General features: G+C 38.5%; 1 protein-coding gene across 3 annotated transcripts in view; it reads left to right on the top strand.

Moving 5' to 3' along the window:
- The first annotated feature begins 554 nt into the window (after positions 1–554).
- Positions 555–14,805, top strand: part of LOC134541978 (multiple PDZ domain protein) — a 579,762-nt gene continuing 565,511 nt past the window's right edge. For all 3 annotated transcript variants that reach the window (XM_063385749.1, XM_063385747.1, XM_063385748.1), the window contains exon 1: positions 555–674. The gene's annotated coding sequence lies outside the window, so the exon portion shown is untranslated. The remainder of the gene's footprint in view (positions 675–14,805) is intronic.

Here is a 14,805-nt window from a genome sequence, read left to right as displayed (position 1 = left end):
ATGAAATAGTAAAATTTAAATATATATATATAACTAACAACAGTTTACAAAATAAGATTTATTAATTTTCATAAGTGGGGAAGTATCAGTCTGGCAACAGTGGATGCCATTTACTCTGTACTGCAAACTAAGAGTGAGAGTTACTATTTACTTATACGTAGGGATTGGAAAAATTCGCGGTTTGAATGACCTTTAGGATGGACTCCACGATTTTTTATGTATGCGGGAATATGACACCAGCTCATTGGCTACTGACTCGTGACACCTGCTAACTGGGATGCTTATGATTCGATACTTCTTACGTTGAGGGTCATTTCATTGGCTCACAGTCCTTCAAGCAAACTATGTTCCAGTCACTGAAGCGGCGATAAGTTACACGCACTTGGATTCCAGCCTATCGCGAATTGAACCCGCGAATTTTTCCTATCTCTACGTTGTACGTTACTTTGCCAGTATGAAGTTGAGCCTTCTCTCCGACATCTCCCTCGAGGAAGTAGCACGACGAGCGACGTGTGGACGATCACCGAACCCCCCCTGTGGTCGTGTTGCAGGAGCTGCTGGAAGGGCTGAGCCAGGCGACGCCCACCCTGGACGACCACTCCCTGTTCAGCAGCTCCGGGTCGCTGTCTCCCGCCGCCTCCGACCTGGACCTGGACGACGCGGCCGCCCGCGGGGTGAGTCCTCCCTCTCGCCAGAGTCGCGGACAAGCGAGGGAACTGAACAACTGGTCACGAGAGTCGCCTAAAAAAATAAGGAAACTAAGAGACTGGTCATGAAATTTACGAAAAAAAAGTAAGGAATCTGAAAGACTGATAACGGAAGTCGCGATAAAGTAAGGAAACGAAAGGAATGGTCACGAATTTCACGAAAAAGTAAGGAAACTTAAGGACTGGTTATTAAAGTCACGAAAAAGTAAGGACTCTGAATTACTGGTAACGAAAGTTACGAGGGAAAAAAAAGGAAACTTAAGGATTAGTCACGAAAGTCACGAAAAAGTAAAAAAAAAAATAAAAAATTGAACGACTGGTCACGAAAGTCACTAAAAAAAGTAAACTGTAAGACAGGTCACGAAAGTTACATTTTGATTTTTGGCCCCTCATTTCAATGTAGTGTCGTACGTGGAACTTATCAATGAAAATATTTGAGCTTCCTAACTTAAAAATCAGTATTTTTCTGCAATTGTAGAAAATTTCGTGTTAAATTTGTTCATTTTTAATTTTTTTTTATTGGCATGTATAGATTTAAAATCACTTTTTCACTAAAAAAAAAAACTTAAAGGAATAATTTGTTAAACGGTTTTGAAAAAGTCCCGAAATTGGGATTCACAGGGTATTTGTAAACACCTTGCTTGTCGAGATGGTATTTTTTGTGCACTGTATGAAGCCATTGCGATACATTAGTGCCGTTTAGGATACCCAAACCTTCTCCCGACTCCCAAGAAAGTTCCATAGTAAATATCGCCGGCAAACAAGTCTTCAGAAGTGAAGATTTTGATTTAAGTTGGTCCCAATTGGGGTCATGCTTTCGTTGCAAACACGCAAAACTTTGTCGATTTGATTCTTTGTAATCTGAAAACGGATTATCTGCACGTTCTTCTTGCTTTTTGTTGGACACGCACCTGGACATGCCTGTGTGCGTAATGAGAAGTGGTTGTAATGACTTGGTCAAGTGAGGGAAGGTATACGGTAATTAAGCTAAGGTACTTCTGTGGTGTCCTTTGGGGAGCCGGTGTCGGTGTTAGGGTTGGTTCACGGTGATAAAAAAAGGATAACTACAATTGGAAGTATGTATTGTGACGATGTGGTTTACCCCCGACGTGCATGTGACCACGAGAGTAGAAACACGCAAGAATAGGTTAATTTGTTAACATTTAAAAAAAAAATCTATGCAGTGTTTAAAGGAAAGTGAGTAAATTAATATTTTTTTTGGATACTGCGAAGATTAATTTTTTGTATATAGTGATGAAAAAAAAAATATGTTTTCAATTTCCGAAATCCTAAATTTGGTTGTATGTTGAACAAGTATACACAGTGCCAGAAACATCGTGTGAAACTGTCCCCGGTGGCAAATAATTTTGTTGGGTCTCTCTCCTCTACGTTATTTAATGTACAATTTTTTTCCTATCCCCAATTTTAAAAAATCCTAAAAAAATAATAATATTTTACTGTGGCCGTAACTGTAAGTATCATTTGCGTTTTTCGCAAAACTTGTAATGGTTCCTATAAATTGTATTAACAACCTGGTATTTCAACAACCAGCCCCCCCCCCCTTCCCCCGTGCACCAAGAAACACGATCTGGGTGGATTTTACCCCCTTCACCCATGACATTCACATGCAACGGCCCTGCGCTGTACGTTTCGCGCTTCTTGTGGGAGTCTGTGTTCACGTTCACAGAGCATGGCGTGACCTTTGGGTAGGTCAGCCTGTGACGAGGGTGTTCTGAACTCTGAACTCGGGTCACGTAGTTACCACGCCCGCCGCGCTAGAATTCTCTTTCGGAGCTGCTACGTCAAAAATGAAATCATTTGATTAGTAGACAGAAATTTTAAACTATATAATGAAACGGCTCCGATAAAAAGCGAAAAAGACTTGGAAAAAAAAATCCTAGACAAACACTCCCCCCCTTCCCTGCTTTGCACTTGATTTTCGTCAAGCAATTTTTATTAAAATGTGTTGCCCATCTTGTTGAAACTCACTAAACGGTCAATACTATAACGTTTTTTCCTCTGTCTTTGTGAACTTTTGTTTGGTGCCATCCGCCACAGATGGCAGTGGCGTGGTTTTTTTTAAACATTTGCCGTTCTTTTGACTTCCGTTCCATTCACGAAATATTACTCCCGCCAAATTCTGTGTACCGAGAGCTAGGATGTTACACATAAAAAAAGGGCATGGATGCTAATCGAAGCGACAGCACACGATGGGGTCCAGCGGTGCCTCGTCTCCCCAGGTGTCTCTCTGTCTGGCGCGTGGGGCTGCATTATTCAGGAGACGTCTCGTGCCACGCCTCCCTCGCCGCAACATCTGCTCTGCTCCTTCGGGCGCCGGCCAGACCACAACACACCTTTATTTATTTTTCTTTTTGACTTTTGTCCTTATGTCTCGTCCACAAAACGAGGTCATCAATTCTCTGCCACACTGTCAAATATTTGTCTCCAATATATATTTGACAGCAGAGTTGGTCTTGGAGGGGGTGGCATCGGACGGAAAACGCCTTCCTATTTTCTCCATCGAATAAATTTGGACACATATTTTTTGGTGTGGGCTTTCTCAAACCTTTCAATTTTAATCTCATTTTGAAATTAAATAATGCATTACAGTTCTGGATGGAAGTTTTGAACTTGTTATGCTATTTGTGTATTCGTTAAATAATAAAATGTGTCCAGTGATTTTTTTTCCAAACTATAGAAACTTCATTTCCTTTTACACATAAAAATATTTCGAATAAGACATTCATATTTACGTTATTTTAGTTATTTCATTTTTATAACCTCTTTAATGTTCATGGTGCATTTGTTTGTATACGCCTTGATTTTTTTTTCGCCACTTTAAAGATTCGTTTTGATGAAAACGGATGTGGTTTTTTTTTATTTTCAGTTTTCACTAGGCACGATTTTGATTGGCTGATTGCATCCAACATATAAGCATATTTTAGATGCCGTCCTATATGCAAAATATTTGATGGAAACTCGAGTCATCTAACAAACATGGCTGCACTAGTGACGTTTTCGTTGAAGTCATAACCCTCCAAACTTTATTTGACACGCCATATTGGAAGTTTTTGAAGCAGAGTTTGTCAGTGTGACAGGGCCTGTGGAAATGGTTAAACTCGGGAGCACAGTTCGAGGAAACTGTTAAAAGGAATCAGCCATGGCCTTATCGTAAAGCCTGGTATTTACAGGCTACGGAAGTTAAGAAGATATCCCCCAAATAAACAGTCCTAAACACGAGAAGTAGCACCACATGTTGGCGTTGTTGGGTTTGCCAACGTATTGGCTTACTAAATTAGAAACGTCTTTTTTTCAGTGGCTTCCAAAAATTAAAAATGAAAATAGTTTGCCCAATTTCCAGTTGTACCTTAACTTTTATATACGTTAACCAAGAAACTGTGTATGTTACAAAACGTAAATTTTTAAATTATTTTAATTTTTATTGCCCAAGCTAAAAATTATCAGTCAAATAATTAAGAACAACTTTTATTACTATTTATTATTTAATTCATTAGTTTATTTACTTTATTTGATTAATTTTTAGCAACAAAAGATGGTTGTTGATCAAATTATCGTGTACGTTTATCTTTATTTTTGTCACATTAAATGTTGAATTTCTTAAAATAATTTCCTTGTAACTGGTACATAAGCATTTCATGTTCACATTACTTTATTTGCAGAAAAAAAACTTTAAAGTGTTCGTTTACTATGCCTTTTATGTGAACAATAAGATATGATCAAACATTGTAAAGCACTATTATGGCTGAAACCCTCTGAGTGCGTTTAAAACTCTTTCACATTTTATTACGTTTGTGTTTTATCATGACTTATCGTCTACCAAAATAATAATTTATGTATATATTTATTCATCTATTGAAATATTCCCCAGTTAAATGAGTTGTTCTCATCCGTACCTACCAAAAATTCTGATAGACTATAGGTTATTTTGACGATACATATTTTGGATAACGTTGATTATAAAGTGAGGTAAAAAGGAAAATATTGACTGGATTGTCGGCATTTTAATAGACCAAGTTGCATTTTTTTTCTTTTCTTTATTCCATAGAGAACTAATACCAAGATGAAAAAGGTTTTGCCATTAACGATTCTGACACAGATATGTACTGTAAATGAGCAAGTTAATCACCTACCAGATACTTGAAACTCACGATAGTTATTTGTCGCGTGCCGTAATAGAAAAAAAAATACTTCTCTCGCGGTAGTTACTTCCTGCTTGTGGACATTGACGTGTGTTGTCCATCCGACGTCACGCCGGCAGCTACTCTTCGCAAGACCAACCAGTCTCTGTCAACCACGTGCCCGCCAGATACGGCTCGCCAGATGCTTCGAGACTACAGCCCTCATCAGCGAGCAGACAGCTACGATCACGTCGTGGGTTTCACCAAGTCTCTGCCAGACCTTACGGACTAATGTTTCATTGACTCTACATTGGCGGAGGCTGCTTTCTGGAGTGCGAGGTCTCCCCGCCTTGTGGCGCTCGCGAACTCATGCACTTTCATGCGGAGGATGTTCGAAGATTGTTGGAATTACTTCAATATCGAGAACATTGTGTTATTGTTTGTCGACGTGGTTGACAGAGAAAAAAAAAAGTATGGTTAGTTATCGATCTGCACCCAGTGCTGTGTCGTGCAGTCCATTTCGGAAAGGTCTGGATAGGTAGGGGAGACTGGGGACAATTGTAACATTTTTTAGTATTTATTTTTTTTCCTCTCCACTATACATCATTAGATAACGCTGATAGTTATCGGAGACAGTACTTTGATGGTCTGTGGTACTAGTCATGCAGTTAAAAATAATTTCAATATTTTAATTGATTATGAAACACAGGTGTATTTACGGTAATGTGTTCTGTTACAACCGACCCCATTTGAGGGTCATTTGTAACACATATAAGGGTCGTTTGTAACACACATAGTCTACACGACATAAACTGAAACAAAATTAGTAGCATGTTTAATTAGTAACAAATATAAACTTTTATGCATAAAGCCCTGTACAAAATACCCTCATGACATATAAAGTGTTTCTTTGTGTCTCTGTGCCGCGGTCGTACTCTGTGAACAGTCCCGGCAACCCATTCCTTCGGCCGTGCAACGACGTGGTCACCAGACTGTTCGCAAGGGGTCTGCTGCTCAGATGGGGATCATCTAAAAACTGCGTTGTAATTTTTTTTTCAAACCTGAATGCTAATCATTCACCTGTATGGTTTTAAACATGTTTATCTTACCATATTTGGCGTTATAAGATATACTTCTTGGCGTAATAAACAACTTACTTTAATCTCGCAAGCAAATAATTAATATAAATAAAATAATAAAACGACTGGAGTGGTATTATAAATACGGTTGATATGGTATGAATGAAATCAAATAACAAAATGTAAATAAATACTCATATTCAATATTAATATAAACACATGAATACAATTAATCATTTAATTTAGTAAATCAATCGAGATAAAATTTAATTAATAATTGAAAATTAATAAACATTATAATATTTATTCTAACTTAATAATTTCGATTATTTATTAAATAATGCAAATAAATTATACACACGGGAACATAACCGTACTTACATAAAAACACTTGAAAAAGTTTGTAAACACAATTTATCTCACTATTTTCCACAATAAATAAATGCTTTTAATGATATGGACCTGTATTCCACATCGATCGCTAAAGTATAAGGTTTAAAAGCACATATATATTTTTTTATTTTTATGTAGCCTTTTTTTTTCCTGTAAAAAATATGTTGCATGGTGCGCCTGCATATCGTAAAAATTTACTCTTATCATTTTTTTTAAACGCGCCTAGAGAAGTAAAACTTTACAAAAAATATATATATTATGTTTTGTTTCTAAATTATTTCAACGGACCATGAAAGTTCGTGAAGGATGTTTTTTATATATATATATATATATATATATATATATATATATATATATATAAATAATGTGCGGGCGGGCGGGCGAGGCCGAGCCGGCCATCAATCAGCCGCGGGCTCATATGCGCCGTGTCCGCCCGCTCCTTCCCCCCTCCAGCCGTCCTGACTGATCACTTGTCACGCCGGGAACACGCGCCGGCCGCGGGTCGCAGCGCGACAGCCACACGTCGCGTCCCGGTGGACATCCCATTGCCGCCCGCGCGACGAACGGAAACGAAAAACAACTTGTAAAAAAAAATTAACTCGCCTATACGACAGTAATCGATATTTAAAAGAAAGGAGGGAAAATAAAGGATATGTTTCAATTCTAATCAAATATATTAATTCGAAAAATAAAACTGTACGAAAAAAAATATTTGGTATCTCCTGTTTCAGTAACGTCGCACCCGCGAAAAAATTCTAATCGGAAAGTCTGTTCCGTCCGCGAATTCTGTCGCGCTGACGTCACAGATGTATCAAACGTGATTGGTTGGAGAGAAAAAAAAAACATTTTAGCGAGTCTTTCAGTACTCGCCAGAGATGTGTAACATCTAACCTCTGAAACGAGCAAATTTTTGTGTTCTCATATTACAGACACACAATACGAATTTCAAACACGAAATTTAACGTTTTTTTTAGGCCACTCCAGTGTTTCAGGGGCACTACGCAACCCGCGTTAACCTCATAAGATTCAATGCTATTTTCATTTTGCTTATAACTTATTAACTAATATATATTTCGAAATGATGCTTGCTTGATATGTAAGACAACGATGCTCTTATCAAAGCCCCTTTTTTCAAAAACGTACATAAATTATGGTTCAAACCTAGACAATACACTTATGCATATTAGTAAAGATTAGAATAAAACCATAATTTATGCACTTTTTGAAGAAAGGGGCTTTGATAAGAGCATCGTTTGTCTTACATATCAAGCAAGAATCATTTCGAAATCTATATTAGTTAATTATTTATAAGCAAAATGAAAATAGCATTGAATCTTATGAGGTTAACGCGGGTTGCGTAGTGCCCCTGAAACACTGGAGTGGCCTCTTAATTGTTGAAAATAATTCCGAGCGTGATAAATATACGCACATTTTATTTTCAACTACATTTCTTTAAATATTAACTTTTAGTTAAAACAGTTACTTAAAATATTTAGTTCGAAACTTTTCCGTTTCAAACTGCAAAGATTGTTTTTAAATATATGCATATTATGTTTTAAAATTGTTAATAAAGTATACACGAAACGTAAATAAAACTAACATTTTGCATATACATTTCAGTATATTATTTACTAGTTGCCCGACCCGGCTTCGCACGGCTATACTAATGGAAAAAAATTAAGCCACATCTCCCATTTACAGTAATGGTAAATAAAAAAAAATTCAGTGAAAATTTATTACAATGCTGTATAATGTACCGGAGAGAAAATGAATAGCACCGATGGTTTCCCGACTCGTGCACGCAACGTACAACTGATGTACCCGTACTTCACTACGGCAGTCTACAGGCAGATCACTCTTGCGCCGCTCATTATACATGCCCCTCCTTGTGGGTACGCCACTGCCGCGCGATGCCCGTTGCCATGGAGACGCAGAATGCATGAACAATGCAAAATCCTGTTCTCATGCAGACAAAGTACCCACTGTTGCCTGGTTTTAACCACCCATGGGATCTAATTTTCGGAAAATGTCATCCTGCGTAACATAAGGAACATTACTGTAAAGTTTCAAGTCAGTAAAATATATATACTTGAAAAAAAGGGCAATAAAAACAAATTAAACACAGAGAGAGGGAAAAAAAACAATAGTTTAGGTTTGCAATTTAAAGTGATAAAAAGTATTTAAATACTAATTGAACTCTTATGAGGGTACTGATTGCTTCGTTGTTAATATCACACGGGTGTTTTTTACTTGTATGGGAAAATTAAGAATGATAAGGCATCTAGTGTGTGGCAACAATGTTAATAGGCAATAGGAAATAAACTTCTAGCGCCTGCTGCATTGTTCACACACACTTCGTACGTGTACTGCATGTTGTATCTAACCCCCTTCAACGCATTTGATTCTAAATTGGACTTTTAGTAAGGATTCCTAATGTTATTGATAATATAATATAACCTATAGCCTTCCTCGATAAATGTACTATCCAACACTGAAAGCATTTTTCAAATCGGACCAGTCGTTCCTGAGATTAGCGCGTTCAAAAAAACAAACAAACACTTCAGCTTTATAATATTAGTATAGATTGTAATATGTTTGCTACTGAGAGCCATAAAAGGCGAGTACCTTCTGAAATAATTAATAAGCGTTCATTATGTGAGTGCATTGCTTGTAGCCTATTAACCGGACATAACACACGCCCAATTTCCCATCATACAACTATTATATCAAGTTGTTTGAGGAAATATAACATTTCACTAATATATGCCTTTTCTATATTTTCTCCACACTTAATTTAATTTTTGTTAAAATTTGTTTGAATTTTTACTTTGCCAACCTTATTTATTATATCACTCCAATCCTTTTACTGTTGTATTTATATTATTTATTTACATGAAAATTAAAGTTAGGTTCTTATTACGCGAAGTAATTATAACTTCTAACGCGCGTACATAAGTACACGCTCTCTTTTTTTTGTGTATGTTACGTGGCTGATTGTCCAGAGCAGTGTATTATGTGATGTTTTGAGTTTTACGTCTACTTTAGTACCAGCCATTAGTTAGGGAGTGTTCTAGAGGAAAACAGCGAACTTCGCAACACCGGTTTGACAGTACACTCTCTTTATTTCCAGGATGTCTAAAAATAGACTACCTGTGAAACCAGTTAAAGAATTTTTCAGAACTTTAAAATAAAATTTTTATACTACTCATTTTTACATCCCAGGGTATATTTTTTTATAGATATAATAAACAAAATTAAAAGTAATTCGAAACATATGTACTTTTCGCCAAAACAATCTGATTTTTATTTTGAAAAACTTAATACATTTTCAGGGACTGTATCCACATTCGTTTAAGCGGACAGACTCCAAAAACTTATATTAAAAGTTGGACTATGAACTGAAGTGAAGTGTCAAAAAAATATATATATATGCACACACACACACACACATACAAGTTAGTTTTAAGTCCTTCAATTCAGTTACTTTTTCCGTGACTTTTGTATTTATCTTGGGCTTTGGACGCCTCGTGGCACCGGGCCCGCGCGTAAAGGATCACGGCAGGCCTCATTGCGTCCAACATGAGCAGGGAGAGCGCGCTTCATTTCGCGACTTGGCGGAGCGCGACCGATGAGGATGGACGAGCTGCATTCATGAGGTCCACTCCTCCGCTCCCTCCCCCCCTCTTTCTCTTGCCGGATTACTGCTGTGCCCGTCGCCAGAGAGGCTGCTACTCCAGCCGTCTGAGCACCGACTCCTTTGTAACAGCCATCGGAAGAAGAGGTTAGGGAATTCGGCCGTGAAAATAATGAGCGACGTGGAAAAATAAAATTCTTCAACCCCGTGAAATGGGAGTTGTACTAAGTGTGTGTGTGTATTCGAGGAGAAGAAGGCTTTCACTTACATGCTGTTAAAAAACTTAACATTAAAAAAAATTATTTTAAGTTTTTTTCTCTCCTGTAGTGAACCACATCATTTGTGAACCGAGGGAAAAAAAAATATATATATATATTCTCTTCCCTTTTGTGGTGTAATGCGAACGGGGAGTCTTGGCGAGAGATACGAGGTTTTGGTTAGTTTGCTTTGTGAAGGTTTTTATTTTCTTTTTGTCAGATGTATGTCCACGGGTGCATTTACTGAAGCGCAAATGTAAATTTCTCACAGGAGAACCCATTTACAAAGGGATGAAAGAAACTACGTGTTCGCCACGTAACACTTTATGCCACAATGTCTGTGACATGAAGCAAGCTGTATACCTATGGGTTTCCCTCCATCGACAAATGGAGGTACGGATTTTTATTATTTCGAATTATATTTTAATAAACTGTTAAAAATATATTCTTTCGGCACAGCTTCGGCGAGCAGAGTAAAGCTGACCGTTGATGATCGATGATGACCGTTGCCCCTTGGGAGGATGCGTGTACCCTGGGTTCTTCAAGAGACGCGCCGAGAGACGGACGAAAGGGGAACCAGCGAGGCTCTGCCTCAGCCGAGACCCCCCCCCCCCCCCCGCCGACAGACGGGTGACGTCACTACAGGTCCCCCGTCACCCGGAACCACAGCAGACGTCACCGAGGCCCGAGGGCCTTGGGTTCGAGTCAAGTATCGGCGAGTAGATCTGAGGAAATACCGGGTGGGAGCGAGGCGGTGGCGAAAGAAAAAGAACGAAAGAAAGAGGCTCTTCCACCCCTCTTAGCCTTTAGCCCTCCGAGGTTTCTCATGTCCTTTCATTTTTTGGTGTACTTGATTTGAGGTGATCACAACCACCAAAATCAGAGGGGAGTTTATTTGATAACCCGGCGCTTTTGTAAGCCCCGGGGCCCCCATGGACGTGGGTAACGGATCACAGCTAACCAGATAGTTGGCTGTGCGAGTGCGAGTAGCAGACGAGTCAAGCTGTCAGCTCGGGCTCGACGACAGACGGCGGGACGCTACAGCCCGCCTACAGCGGGAGACGTCGGCGCCTGCGAGGTCACGAGTCGGCATAGCGACGGGCTGCGGCGAGGAAGAGGTGGGGTGCTGACGGCGCGCGGAGGCCAGTCCCTGAGTCCCCCGGCGCGCCCCGGAGTGACGCCGGCCAGGGCTGCCAGGCGAACCTCCGCACACCCCAGCGGGGTCTACACCAGCTCGCAAGCTGAGGAACGGAGACTCCGCTTAATTATACATTCAATAACGAGTCATCTCCAGATTGTTCTTGAACCGTGTCTAAAAAGCCAGTTGGAAATTGTCTTTTTTTTTTATAGATTCCAATTGAGTTTGTTTCACGGTTGTCACTAATATTTTAACTGTCCATGCTAACTATGTAAATCGTAGTTACGAATGCCTACTTGAAATTTGAAGCCTCGCAGCCATATGTAATAGTACTTTCAAGGGACTATCATAATTTTTGTGTGTGTTCACAGTTCATCGACAAAGAAGGTCGTGTGGACGTTATTTTGAGGTCCAAAACTCACGAGCATTCGGCTATTTTTTTTTTTAGATGAAATCTCGTAAATTGTAGTCAGTAGCTCGAGCCGTATATGTCAATAAATGTCTTGATTTAACTACTGCGTTGTTGCACGTCAACGCCCTCGCATATAACATTCCGTTATGTACTTATAAACACAATTTATATAAATAATATTCACAATAAATAAATATAATTAATGATATAGACCAGCATTCAGTATCTGTCACTAAAATACCTATACGATTTAAAGAATAAGTATATAATTTTTTATTTGTATGTAGCCTTTTTTTAATCCTGTCACTTTTTGTTGCATGGTGCGCGCGCATCTTAAAAATTCGTTCTCATAATTTTTTTTACATAACGCACCTAAAGAAATATAACTTCAAAAATAAATTTCAACATTGCGGTGTAGAAGTGTCGGAGAGAGGACGACAACCATCAATTGCCTGAGTGTCCGAAAGAGTAACCGTACAAACATTCCCGCGACGCGACGAGGTGACGGAAACCGCCATGAGCTGTGAAAAAGGAAATTTAAAAAAATGTTAGCAATTAATCAGTTTATTCATCGAAGCCTCGACGGGAAGCTGTCGTGTCCAGCCCCTGCCCCCCCCCCCCTGCTTGGTCAAGGGCCAGCCTCGTGTGGAGGCACCGCGCCGTGGCGCTAATATAAACCCAATTTGCCGCCCATGACCCTGTAGCCTTCCATCAGCGCTTCCCCTTTGTGGCCGCGCCAAGGATGAAAAGGGAACGCGCGGTACAAAGAGGAGGAGGCGTGCCTCCCCCCCCCCAACCCCCATCCCTTCATTTCTCACCCCCATTCCGGTCGCTGCCACCGACGGTTTTTTTTTTTCAGAATCCATCACACCGTACGTAAAAAAAAATACGTAAAAAAAATCATTCTATTTCTGGTTCGAGGCTAAACCAAGCGTGGCTTCAAGAAAAGGTGTGGTGGTGACGATACCTCACGCCGTGCCTCGAAAACCACGTCCCGGGTGCAGAAGGGAACTAAGTCGTGTATGTTATTGTCAACTTTTCAAACGCTTTGAAATGAAAGGCACAGAAAATATAACAAAAAAAGGAGAGTCCGTGAAAACAAATAGAAAAATAGTTTAGTGTGACCTGTCTATCTCTATTTTTTTATATTATATATATTTATTTATATAGGGCTGCTTTTTGATTTTCAATGGGCTATAAAAAAGAAGACAAATTCACATACCGTAATAATTTTACCACCAAACGTTCAGCAGGGCCTTACTTATGTTTCTACATAATCGCCAAAACGATCGAGGCATTTGTCATATCGTGACACTGGCTCCCGCGTCAAGACGTATCGCAAGAGATGCGAATAGTGGGGCAGAATGCGCCACACTGTTAGTCCACCCGCATGACAGCGGTGGTGTGAGGAAGAGGGAGATCCAGGCGCTGGCCCTGTGTCTCTATTCACTGGTGGCTAACGTCTTTGAAGAAGGCATCGAGAAGCTTGTGTTACAACATTACAAATGCCTCAAACGTTTTATCAATTATGTAGAAAAATAAGTAAGACACTGCTGAATGTTTGGTGCTAAAATTAATTTGGTATGTCTTTTTTTACATAGCCCATCGGGGGTTGAAAAAAAAACAGCATTCGTATATAGCTTTATTATGTCGCTATTACCGGTAAATTTATGTGGTGTTGCGAAGCAGTGGTAGGGATAATTAATATTTTATCCTGACTTCACACCGCAGTATGAGACGTATTGATACACAGATAGAACAAACAAATTGTATTTATATTTACATATGTTCAGTGAAATATAATAGGTTGAAAGCATCCAGTTTATGTGTAATAAATGGCACAGAAAATATAACAAAATAATTGCTGGTCAGGATCACAATGTAAATAACTTCAAATAATACCAATCTTATTAATAAGAAACGTTATATGTGTTTCTAATATATGGACAGAACACTTGAATGGGTGTAATTTACACAGATTAGACATTGACACTTAGGTACATTGGCACTTGGGATATTAACCTTTGAATTATAAATTAAATAAATAATTAATTTAATTTAACAAAACACAGCTTAGCACAACTGTACCGACCTAATTTATAAAAGGTCGAGAAATATATGTTGTGCACATTCAAACACAAGAGTTCTGTGTATAGTTATTTCAACTTCTTTGACATTAAATTCATTAGATTTCATTAACTGATGTGTTTTTCTGATCGGTTATAATTGTTTCTCAAATTATTAGTTATAATTTCAAGTATAGGGTCTCTACTCGTAATTTTCCGACTAGTTAGACTCAGCGTGACATGAGAAGGGATGGAAAGTAAAATTAACTTGCTAGTTATGCTCTTAGAGGCAATGTAACGTGTTTTCAGTGAAACGTTTCAACACTGATAGATCAGTGTGAATCAGCACTGTGTTCTCAGTCAGTACGTAAATATACGTTTGAGTACTCAGTATTGCGTTAGAATACACTTGAATTATTTAAAATCACAGTATTTTGCAATCAATGCTACCAGAAAATTTACAAAACTTACTGCATATCAGCGTAGGTTGAACACTCCTATTTCACAACTCTTTGTAAAGTTGCCCTAGCTTTAAACACTGTACTAGGCTTAAAGTTACTTAAATACAGTAATTTTAAGTTCTGATTGCTAAAGAGATCTAGACTACACACGGTAATTTGTGTCGAAGCACTATTTCACGTCCGTATTTGATGGCATCTAATCACAGAAAAATGTTCTTTTCTGAAAATTTGTACCAATAATTAAAATAAATAATCTGATTGGTCGGCTGTAGCCCAAGCTATCAGACGTCAAATACCTAATTTCATAAAAACAGACTTAAATTGATGCAAACATAAACTAGATGAACACCGAATTTAAACTCAAATATTATCAAAATAAAACATTCAAATGAATGTTACTGTTGAAAATAACATAATTTAAATTCTGCCTATAGAATGCAGACTATTGTGAAATGGAATATCTAGCTGACATAGAGTAGTATAGTTTATAGAGATGTATACGTACTCTTAAAATTCATA

This window comes from Bacillus rossius, assembly GCF_032445375.1.
Source record: "Bacillus rossius redtenbacheri isolate Brsri chromosome 4 unlocalized genomic scaffold, Brsri_v3 Brsri_v3_scf4_2, whole genome shotgun sequence".
NCBI lineage: Eukaryota > Metazoa > Arthropoda > Insecta > Phasmatodea > Bacillidae > Bacillus > Bacillus rossius.
Note: the sequence above shows the minus strand (reverse complement) of the source record. Positions and strands in the feature narration are given on the sequence as shown.